The 11713-nt window shown below is 53.0% G+C and overlaps 1 long non-coding RNA gene across 1 annotated transcript in view; it reads left to right on the top strand.

Moving 5' to 3' along the window:
- Positions 1 to 11713, top strand: part of LOC142500086 (uncharacterized) — a 297348-nt gene that overhangs the window by 104787 nt on the left and 180848 nt on the right. The window lies entirely within an intron of this gene.

Below are 11713 nucleotides of genomic sequence, written 5' to 3'. Positions count from 1 at the left end.
AAGATAACACACGCAGCAAAATTGGAGAAAAGACGTTGGAATATTGGTGCAAAGACACACAAGGTAAATAATGCTTTTTGCAGAACTTTGACCAAGGTAACGTTGATCCATAGCTGCCAATGGCAAACCTGTAAATGGGAGTTCAACCGCACGAAAACTGAAAGCAGTGTGAATTTTATTATGTGTATGTAACGGGTATTCCCTATGAATACCGCCGCTACTACCTGCTGTGCTACCTGTGCGGCTCTCAGGAGCCTAAGCCTCCGCTTGGGGAACCTGGGGTACATACATATCATACATCTCTAGGTGCAACGCCTCCACCTGGGAGGGATCCCAACGGAGTGGGAGGAGGCCCTCACAGGAAACAACCACACAACACAAACGAATATAAAACAGGACTGGCTTTACTGCATGGAAACACATATATCACTCAATAACATCATAACATCATCATGCGCCACGGCGGGCGCTAACCACACTGGGTGTCACGGCGGACACTAACCACACTAGGCGTCACGGCGGACGCTACCACCTCTAGGCGTCACGGCGGACGCTATCACCTCTAGGCGTCACGGCGGACGCTACCACCTCTAGGCGTCACGGCGGACGCTATCACCTCTAGGCGTCACGGCGGACGCTACCACCCACAATGTGACCCCACCCTGTGTCCAGTAACCCCCACCCAAATGTCTCGTACTCCCAGAGTCAAATACCACTGTGCATATGTGTGTGTGTGACTGCGCAGCCACTATGTTTGGTGATAGGCCTGGTTGGTGCACGTGAGTTGCAGGTTACCTGCCCGGGCTCCAGCCACGGGTACCGCGATATCAATCCGCACGATCCGACGTTGTCCTCCACACCGCGTGGGTTGAAAGTCCAGCGCGAACAATGTCTCTCCTGGTGTTAGGGTCTTTGGTGGTGTTCTGAGCCCAGAACCCACCTCGCAGGGCCGCACGGCTTCCGCTCTATGTCCCTGACTACTTGACCAAATAATGGGGCAATGTCCCTATCTAGGGCCTGTCCCTAAGCTCCACAAGCTATTAGGTGGCTCAGGACCTAACTGGGACCTTGGGGGCTGCTGGCCTATGCAGAGGGTCACTGACCCCTGCATCCACCTCTTACCCCTAGCTGGTCCGGATCCTGAGTGCCTGCGTAGCTGCAAAACCCCGCGAAATGTATCTAACTGGGAGCAGGGGAATCCGGCCTTCTGATTGGCTCCCTGGCGTCAGGTGTCTCTGCCCCTAAGCACCCTGGGGGCTGGCAGTCTATTCTCGCGCATGCGCGAGCTGTCTGAGCCTCCCGCGCTGTGCACTGCCATTGCGCATGCGCAACAGCCCTGTGTATGCGGCGCCCTGCTTCCCGAGCCGCCGGGCCGGTGGCAACACGATCGCGGCCTTAGCGACGGCCCGATCGCGTCCCCGGCAACCGGCCTGCTCGCCGCTCGCGTCCCTAGCTACCAGGGATCACTATGCTTCCGCTCCAGCCCGATCCACACGCGCGCTCGCCACTGGGAAGGAGGGGGTGAGTGCGCGAGGGGGGAAACCTGACTACACGCGAGGGGGACCTGGCTACATCCTCCCCCTGGTGAAAACTCCAACGTCCTCGCTTGGACCACATAACTTCCCACCAATGTACAAAAATTATATAATAAAAATGCAGTAAAACATATAACTTAGCACAGGTAACTCTAAACGAGATTGCATAATTCGTTGAGCATCACAATCACAGACTGTATCTTACTACGAGAACACTGCTGAGCCTCATAATGGGGTGCCCCCATTTGATCGTAAGTAACCCTAGTTGGCGGGTACCTAACTCGTTGACTCCGTCGGAGTTGTTCTTCGGCAACTCCCTCGGGGGAGTAATAAGCATAGTCCTGAGGCCTAGCCTCTTCCCTTGAGGGGAGAAATGTCTCTGAGGGTACAAAACACGGGCTCTGTGGATCCAAAGGCTGGCCTGTTGGTGCCACCTTAGTAGGCATTGGCCTACGGGGCCCTTTACCCGTAGCTCCTTCGGGAGATGCCCCTTCTGCGGGATGGCCCCTTTGAGAGGGTCCCTCCATAGGGTCTTCCGGAGTTTCAGAGTGAGTCTCGTTAGTTACAGTCTCTTGACCCACTTCTGATAGATCGAACTCACCGTTGAGCGGTGTGGCCTGTAGTTCCTCTTCTTCTTCTCCCACTTGGGGGATGGGGAGAAGGTGATTACGATGCCAAACCTTCTCTGATGCGATAAACCGGGAGGCCAGGCATCTGTGACTCCACCTCATATACGCCATCTCTCCACCGGTCCGCCAGTTTATGTTTTCCGGGGATTCCCAAATTACGAAGTAACACTGCATCCCCAGGACGTAACTCTCGATACTTGACTTTATTGTCATAACGTCTCTTGTTACCAGCATTCAGTTTGGCTGTAGACTTCTCAGCCTGTTGGTAAGCTTGTTGCAGACTGTCTTTTAGCCTTTGCACGTACTTAAAATGAGTGGTATTGAATATCCCGTCCGTGGATACTCGGAGACGCACATCTACTGGAAGTCTGGCCTCCCGCCCAAACATGAGGAAGTACGGGGAGAACCCCGTGGACTCATGGCGAGTACAGTTGTACGCGTGTACCAAAGTTTCTACATGACGACTCCATTCTGTTTTCTGCATTCCCTTCAGGGTTCCAAGCATGTCCAACAGGGTCCTGTTGAATCGTTCAGGTAAAGCATCTCCTTCAGGGTGGTACGGCGTCGTCCGGGATTTGGCGATGTTCAGCATTTTAAGTATTTCTCGGATCAGAGTACTCTCAAAATCTCGCCCTTGGTCGGAGTGAAGTCGGTTTGGAAGACCGTAGTGAACGAAGAACTTTTCCCATAGAACTTTCGCGACCGTGATAGCCTTCTGGTCTTTTGTGGGGAAGGCCTGTGCATAGCGGGTGTAATGGTCCGTGATGACCAGCACATTACCGATTCCTCGACTATCAGGTTCGATACACAGGAAGTCCATACACACCAGGTCCATTGGACCAGAACTCTTTAGATGGGCCATGGGAGCTGCTCGGGTAGGCAACGTCTTGCGTTGAACGCACCGGGAACAACGGCGGCAGTGCTGTTCCACCGCTTCCCGCATCTTGGGCCAGAAAAACCGGTCTCGGACTAGCCCAAAAGTCTTCTCTACCCCGAGATGCCCATGGTCATCGTGTAGAGACTTCAACACCATATATCTCAAGTTTTGGGGTAGAACTAGTTGTCGCCTATCAGGGTGGTTATGATATTGGACTACCCTATAGAGCAAACAATTATCTATCTCGAACTTGTCCACCTCACGCATGAGTAACGCTACCAGATCTCGGGGAGCACTCTTCAATAGAGCAGGGTTCTTCCGCTGAACGGCTTGTCGGATTATGCTGATCACTGGATCTCTTAATTGATAGTCTACTAAGTCTTTCCATCTTATGACTTTGTCCTGGGTTATGTTCATCCCTGCGGGGTCGCAGTAGGCAGCAGGGATCGCTTGCGACTGGCACCCTAACGAATCGGCTACTCTTAGTTCAGAGAATGCGACCTGATCATTGATGACGGCCGCTATACTACACATTGCTCGCATCCCAGGTCCAGGGATCTCTTCCCATTCATCATCATCAGGAGTGGCACTCAATCCTGGTCGTCGTGATAGAGCATCGGCCCCAATGTTCAGAGGCCCTGGCTTGTACTTCAGGGAGAATCGGTAGTTACATAGTGTTGCCAGCCAGCGATGTCCGGCTGTCCAATTTGGCGGAAGTATTGATATACGTGAGGGGATTGTTATCGGTCCTTACCTCAAACGTAACACCATAGAGGTAATCGTGAAGTTTCTCCGTGATCGCCCATTTGAGAGCCAGGAACTCTAGCTTGTGCACCGGATACTTCTGCTCACTGGGTGTCAGACTGCAGCTGATGTAGGCTACAGGCCGAAGACCCTCGGGTGTTTCTGATGAAGGACAGCGCCCAGTCCATTGAGACTGGCATCCACATGCAGGACATATGGTTGTTCTGGGTCAGCATATGCAAGCACTGGTGCTTCAGTCAGGCTTTTCTTCAAATTCAGGAAGGCCCGTTCACACTCAGGCGTCCACTTATCACCAAACGGTTGACGGGCCGACGTGGCCTTTCTCCCAGTATCTTCGGGGTATATCTTCAGCAAATTGTTCAGGGGTTTAGCTCGACTAGAGTACCCTTCCACAAACCGACGGTAATACCCACAGAACCCGAGGAAGGATCGCAGTTCCACGACATTATCGGGACGCGGCCAGTTCACCACCGCTTCTACTTTGGCTGGATCAGTAGCAATCCCCTGGGCAGACACGATGTGTCCCATGTAGGTCACTGAGGTGTGGCAAAACCTACACTTGTCGAGTGATAGCTTCAATCCTTCTTGGCCAAGACGATCTATCACCTTCAGTAGCCTCTCCTCGTGTTCTTCTAAGGTCTTCCCAAAGACAATGATATCGTCCAGGTAAACCAGGCACTCTCGAGGATTCATGTCCCCTATTGTTTTTTCCATCAACCACTGGAAAGTAGCAGGGGCTCCGCATATACCTTGGGGCATACGCGTGAACTGGTAGAAGCCCAGGGGACAGACGAAGGCAGTCTTTTCCTGATCCTCTTCACTCATGGGTACCTGGTAGTACCCAGATCGCAAATCGAGCACACTAAACCATTGGCTCCCGTTCAGAGCGTTCAGGATCTCTTCAATACGAGGGAGATTGTATTGGTCAGGTACCGTACGATTATTTAGGGTTCGATAATCGACGCACAATCTTACAGATCCATTCTTCTTCCTTACTACCACTATGGGTGATGCATAAGGACTCCGCGACTCCGTCAGTATTCCAGCGGTCTTCATCTCCTCCAGGACATCCCTTACATCGTCCACATCCCTGGGGGCGATACGACGAGAGCGTTCACGGAACGGAGTGGCGTCATTCAGCCTAATAGTGTGTTGGGCGCTGCGACTGCGGCCCACATCCATCTCGCTGGTAGAAAATACTGTTTTTCTTTCCTTCAGCTTGGCTGTCAGTCGATCCTTCCACTCGGTCGGCAGGGTCGAATCCCCGAAGTTGAAGTCCAGGTCGACTAACCGCTCACCTACTGCAGCGGCGTTCACCTGGGGCGCGGTTTCCACCGGGCTGACGGGATATATACTGCCCAGACTTTCTCCTACATCGATGTCCATTGGAAATGGGGAGATGTTTTGGATATACACATGGGTTCGGAGAGGAGCTCGGGTCGTCCACTCTTTTACTTCAGGTATTACCCGATACCCTCTCTGGATCTCTTCCTCAGGATCACTCTCCAGAGAGAACAGATGATCGGTCTCCTCCCGATCCGGATAACAGCACCAGACGGCCATGCGTTTCACTCCCCCTGGTGAAATGGTCGTCAGTCCGCGTTGACGATTGTAGAGGTCCCCGTGACGCTCTAGGGCATATACTCGGTTGCACTCCTCTCTCAGTACAGGATCTAGGCGGGTATCGGCCATTGGCAATTCATTAGTCTCCTTCAAGTAGGCTCTGATGACAGCTCGTACTATATCCGTATTTGTCCCCAGGATGACCGGATACTGACACTGTCCTTGAGGTTTTGGGCACACCATTGCCTCCACACTCATGGGATGTTTCTTGCCGGTATTCAATTGAAGTATCTCCAGTTGAACGCTCACAATCCCATCGATGGGGTAATCTTCGTTGCTCAACCCCCTCACTTTCATATGTTCCGCCGACCGCAGGGGACAATGCTTCAGGTGCTGGTCGTAGAAGTGCCGGTATATTATGGTCACTTGAGACCCGGTGTCCAATAGAGCAGCAGCATAGACTCCCTCTACTACCACACGTACGATGGCCGAAGGGCCCACCTGACAGTAGCCATCTCCCCCTGGAGTTCCTTCGCCTGGGCTCAGGTCAGGAGGGGCTTCGGGAGGCGTGGGGGTAGCCTCGGTGGTTTTGGCTTCTGAGGTCTGCCTCTGACAGATCATAGTCCTGGCCGAGCTTCCTTTACGGAGCGTTTCCTTTTCTTGGGTGTCTCCATTAGGGCACTCTCTAGAGAAATGGCCTTTCTGTCCACAGGTATAGCAGACGACGTCTTTGAGGTCCAGTCGTCTTGGGTAGGTGGGGGAGGATCTCCCCGAAGCCCGCCCTTTCGTTGAGGGCGACTTGGGTGGCGCATCTTCCTCTTTGACAGGTGTCTTGGGCCGACGAGCGGACGCTCCCTGGGTGGCACTGGCCGGAGGATCTTTGGCTTTGGTGCCTGCATGCAGCTTGGTATAGGCCTCATGCCCTTTTACGATTCCCAGAATGTCCATGAAGGTAGGGGGGGGTCCCTCCTTTAGGGAGCACCTGATCATAATCACAATGTGATGCGTGGGGATGGCCCCTCGGAGGAACTGCTTGCGCCGATATTCGTCCATCTCTGAAGATAGGATGAGGCCGCAAGTCCGCAATTTCCACAGGACCAGCTGAATGCGTTGTAGGAAGTCGGACAGGTCTTCCTTCTCCTTCTGTCTGAGGGCGTAATACTTGAACCACAGCTCGCTCTCCTCTTCCTCCTTGCCATAGATCTGGACTAACAAGTCTACCATCTGGTGAGCAGAGAGATCAGGGTCTTGGTCACGCTGTGCACTGACCATGGTGGCCGCTGGGGGTCGTAGACTTTCCAGGATTCTCTGCCGTCTGACCGTTTCAGAGCAGGGCCATTCGTCGATCACCTTGAGGGTGTGCTCCTTCCAAGAATCGATACTCTCTTCGCCTGTGGGGACAGGGACCGTCCCTGAGAACGCCTTCAATTTCCTATAATTTTGGGCTTGAGCGGACGTAGTTATCGCTTCCACTAGCTGCGGGAATGTCACTCCTAACAGGGAGCCGTCATTGTTGGAGCCACTGGCTATCGCTGCTCGCTGCCTGTTAGGGGTTGGGGTAGAACTGTTCACGGACCGGTTAGTAACCGGTGATGTGGCCGGACTGCCGGCCCAACTGGTGGCCCCTCGCCTAACATCTGAAGAGAAGGTCACTCTGGGTAGAGATATATCTGATCGGATGGGTGTACTGGCGGCCATATCTCTGTCGTCCCAACCCTCATGTCTGGGGAGGGAAGTGACGTGACTGGAAACAGTTCCCGGGTAAATTAGAGGGCATCCGTGCGGCAAAGTCTCTGGTAGATACACTACTCGTGGGCCTCTATCAGGAAGTATAGCTTGTTCAGTGGCTAGCAATAGGGTATTCTCTTGCCGGTCAATGTCATAGTGCTTGCTGATGAGGCGGGCGTCCGCCAGACCAGGTAATGTCCTTACTGCGCTGCAGACAGTAAACATGGAGACATCAGCAGGCACTCCGTCTACGGCGACCACGTGTCGCAGGAGCTCTCCTAGCTTTTCGGCCCAGTCGGCCACTTGTTTGGGCGTGAGTGCAGACATGCTGACTGACAGGGTAACGGTACTACAAAGTGGGGCACCCCAGGACGCTCTCAGCAGCGCCTCCAAATGTAACGGGTATTCCCTATGAATACCGCCGCTACTACCTGCTGTGCTACCTGTGCGGCTCTCAGGAGCCTAAGCCTCCGCTTGGGGAACCTGGGGTACATACATATCATACATCTCTAGGTGCAACGCCTCCACCTGGGAGGGATCCCAACGGAGTGGGAGGAGGCCCTCACAGGAAACAACCACACAACACGAACGAATATAAAACAGGACTGGCTTTACTGCATGGAAACACATATATCACTCAATAACATCATAACATCATCATGCGCCACGGCGGGCGCTAACGACACTGGGTGTCACGGCGGACACTAACCACACTAGGCGTCACGGCGGACGCTACCACCTCTAGGCGTCACGGCGGACGCTATCACCTCTAGGCGTCACGGCGGACGCTACCACCTCTAGGCGTCACGGCGGACGCTATCACCTCTAGGCGTCACGGCGGACGCTACCACCCACAATGTGACCCCTCCCTGTGTCCAGTAACCCCCACCCAAATGTCTCGTACTCCCAGAGTCAAATACCACTGTGCATATGTGTGTGTGTGACTGCGCAGCCACTATGTTTGGTGATAGGCCTGGTTGGTGCACGTGAGTTGCAGGTTACCTGCCCGGGCTCCAGCCACGGGTACCGCGATATCAATCCGCACGATCCGACGTTGTCCTCCACACCGCGTGGGTTGAAAGTCCAGCGCGAACAATGTCTCTCCTGGTGTTAGGGTCTTTGGTGGTGTTCTGAGCCCAGAACCCACCTCGCAGGGCCGCACGGCTTCCGCTCTATGTCCCTGACTACTTGACCAAATAATGGGGCAATGTCCCTATCTAGGGCCTGTCCCTAAGCTCCACAAGCTATTAGGTGGCTCAGGACCTAACTGGGACCTTGGGGGCTGCTGGCCTATGCAGAGGGTCACTGACCCCTGCATCCATCTCTTACCCCTAGCTGGTCCGGATCCTGAGTGCCTGCGTAGCTGCAAAACCCCGCGAAATGTATCTAACTGGGAGCAGGGGAATCCGGCCTTCTGATTGGCTCCCTGGCGTCAGGTGTCTCTGCCCCTAAGCACCCTGGGGGCTGGCAGTCTATTCTCGCGCATGCGCGAGCTGTCTGAGCCTCCCGCGCTGTGCACTGCCATTGCGCATGCGCAACAGCCCTGTGTATGCGGCGCCCTGCTTCCCGAGCCGCCGGGCCGGTGGCAACGCGATCGCGGCCTTAGCGACGGCCCGATCGCGTCCCCGGCAACCGGCCTGCTCGCCGCTCGCGTCCCTAGCTACCAGGGATCACTATGCTTCCGCTCCAGCCCGATCCACACGCGCGCTCGCCACTGGGAAGGAGGGGGTGAGTGCGCGAGGGGGGAAACCTGACTACACGCGAGGGGGACCTGGCTACATCTATGTAGCCCCGTTTCCCCTCTTGTCTGGAAACATGTTGCTGCTACTGATGTCTGTTGTGCGGTCATATCTGTGAGGGTCCAAGAGAGCCGAGTGTCCGCGATGTTGTGGGGTAACAGGACAGGCTTTTGGTGATCCTTAGGTCCTTTGCATGTGGTGACAGCGCCTCCAGTCACAGCAGGATGCAGTATAACTGCAGGCAGTCCCTACCATGACTGTCTTACTCCTATACTTCAGGGTAATAAACTGCAACTCAGCCAGAAGTATATAAACAGGATCTTTATTTATAGCAACCACCGCAGGATGGTATAACAGCGTTGCATATAGTAGAGTAGGGGTTTCAGGCCCTTGGATGGTGCTGGCCAGCAGATAATGTGATGAGGCATTGTGCTTAGCACAGATATTCGCTCCTCCACCCATGAGGGCTGAAGGGAACTCCAACACACAAACTCCTCTCCCCAGGAGGGGCAGAGGAGAACTGACTCACATAATTTAGAACATCCTAATGCAAAATGGGAGGGCACAGGGTCTGCACCATGGTAGGCTGCAACACAGACCCAGTGTCACCAACTTTCCTGCCACTCAGAGAGGCTGCGTGAGGGGGGGCAAACCCCACAGGATAGTCTGTCACTATCTGTACCTAGGAGGATTTATGTGACAGGGGGCAGAAAGATAGCTGGACCAGCCATGGCTATATGTATGTTACAGGTTTTCCCCCACCCTAAGAGAATCAGCGGCTACTACAGTACTGGTACTACCTGTTAGATATGCAGAAGGCCTGAGCCTTCAGTCATAGGGAGCCTGGGGTGACTGTGTTCTGAATATCTCTATATGCTGCAGCACCTCCACCTATGAGGATCCTGGGGATTGACTCCTCATAGGACTTGTATACCTACACATACTATCAATAAAATATAACTCTTTCACTGTGGTCCCACAGAAAGCATAACATGACACTTACAACACTAAGCACAGTAATACAATGGTAACAACAATAGTCCAGGGGCAGCTAGCCCCAAATAATACCTAGGGTGCTCGGGCACCTGTGACCCAGTGTTCTGCAGGTAAATTCCTCCCAATGTGTGTGAGGGCAGTGCTACTCTCTCCCCTTGCGTAGGTGCACAATACCTTCCTGGCTTAAGGTCCAGCCAGGCCTTCCTGGCTTAAGGTCCAGCAAACACAGCAACTGTGTCACACATTGCGGGGTCTCCAAACAAGCCCCTCACACCTTAGGGTCCCAGGTGATGTAGGGTCTGCAGGCCGCAGACATGCCCGGCATTTTGATCTATGTGATCTAAATCTATATGTAGTGTCATAAATGTTTTTATTTTAACATATAAATATTTTGTGTATTAATTTCAGTCTTTTGTTTCTTTCCATGCGCTCCTATTTTTGTGTTTGATTCCACTGGAGTCTTCCTGCACATTTGTGGCATCACGGCCAACTGATCAATTTCCTTATCAGCGCCCACTTTTGGAATGGGTAGCATAAAGTTCCGATGCCATATCTTTACCCTACCCTCCAAATCTTTGATACGATAGAAAGTGAGGCCAGGCATCTGTGACTCCACTTCGATGGGGGCATCCCTCCATTGGTCAGCCAACATATGCTTCCCGAGCACTCCCAGATTTTCACAGGAGAACATTATCCCCAGGCTGAAGTTCCCAATAGCATACTAGTCACTGGTGGGCCTCGGTTCCTGTACCTGTAGAGCGAGACTACAATCATATCACCTTTTGTTGTTCCTGTTCAATTTGTCAGTGGCTTCCGCTAATTGCGATGCCCTCTGGAGATTGTCTTTCAGTCCTTGAACATACTGATAATGAGTCATATGGGGGTACTCCGTTGGTGGACACCCTCAGGCGAATATCCACTGGTAACCTGGCTTCTCTGCCATCAACATCCTAATGTATGATGAAAACCCTGTGGACTCGTGCCTAGTGCAGTTGTAGACATGCACCAAGTGCCCAACATGTTTACTCCATCCTGTCTTCTCAGGGTCCCGCAGGGTAACTAGCATGTCAAGCAAGGTCTGATTGAACCGTTCTGGTAGGGCATCTACTTCAGGATTATAGGGGTCGTGCGGGACTTTTCAATGTTGAGTAGTTGCAGCAACTCTTTGATGAGTTTGCTCTTCAAGCCACACCCCTGGTCCGAATGCATTCAGTTGGGTAGCCCGTAATGGACGAAGTACTTCTCCCACAGTACCTTAGCTACTGTGAGTGTCTTTTGGTCTTTGGTTGGGAAGATTTGGGGGTACCGGGTGTAGTGGTCAGTTATCATGAGCACGTTCCCAATACCCCTTGAATCTGGCTCAATACACAGAAAGTCCATACATACGAGGTCCATTAGGCCAGAGCTCTTCAAATAGGCCATTGGGGCAGTGCGAGTGGGCAGTGTTTTACACTGGATACACCGCAAGCATCTCCAGCAGTGATGTTCTACCAATTCCCTCATTTTGGGCCTGAAAAAACGGTCTCGTAGCAATCCAAAGGTCTTGTCCACTCCCAAGAGCCCATTGTCATCATGCAGGGACTTTAGGACCATATACTGCAGTTTCCTTGGCAGGACTAGCTGTCTTCTATCCAGATGATCAGTGGTTGACAAATCACCAAAAAATCTACTCGCCACACAAAAAAATCTACTCGCCACCTAGTACCAAACGTGTGTTGCTTGGGCCAATATTTACTCGCCCGGGGGTTACATCCACTCGCCCGGGGCGAGCAAATGTATAGGTTTGTCGAACACTGCAGATGATTATGATAAGGAACCACCCGATAGCCATTGTCTATTTGAAACGTAAACCATTCTCGCAGGAGGATAGCAATCGTGTCC

The sequence above is a fragment of the Ascaphus truei genome, chromosome 1 (assembly GCF_040206685.1).
Source record: "Ascaphus truei isolate aAscTru1 chromosome 1, aAscTru1.hap1, whole genome shotgun sequence".
In the NCBI taxonomy this organism is placed as follows: Eukaryota; Metazoa; Chordata; class Amphibia; order Anura; family Ascaphidae; genus Ascaphus; species Ascaphus truei.
The sequence above is the reverse complement of the archived record's forward strand: the minus strand, read 5'-3'. Positions and strand labels throughout refer to the sequence as shown.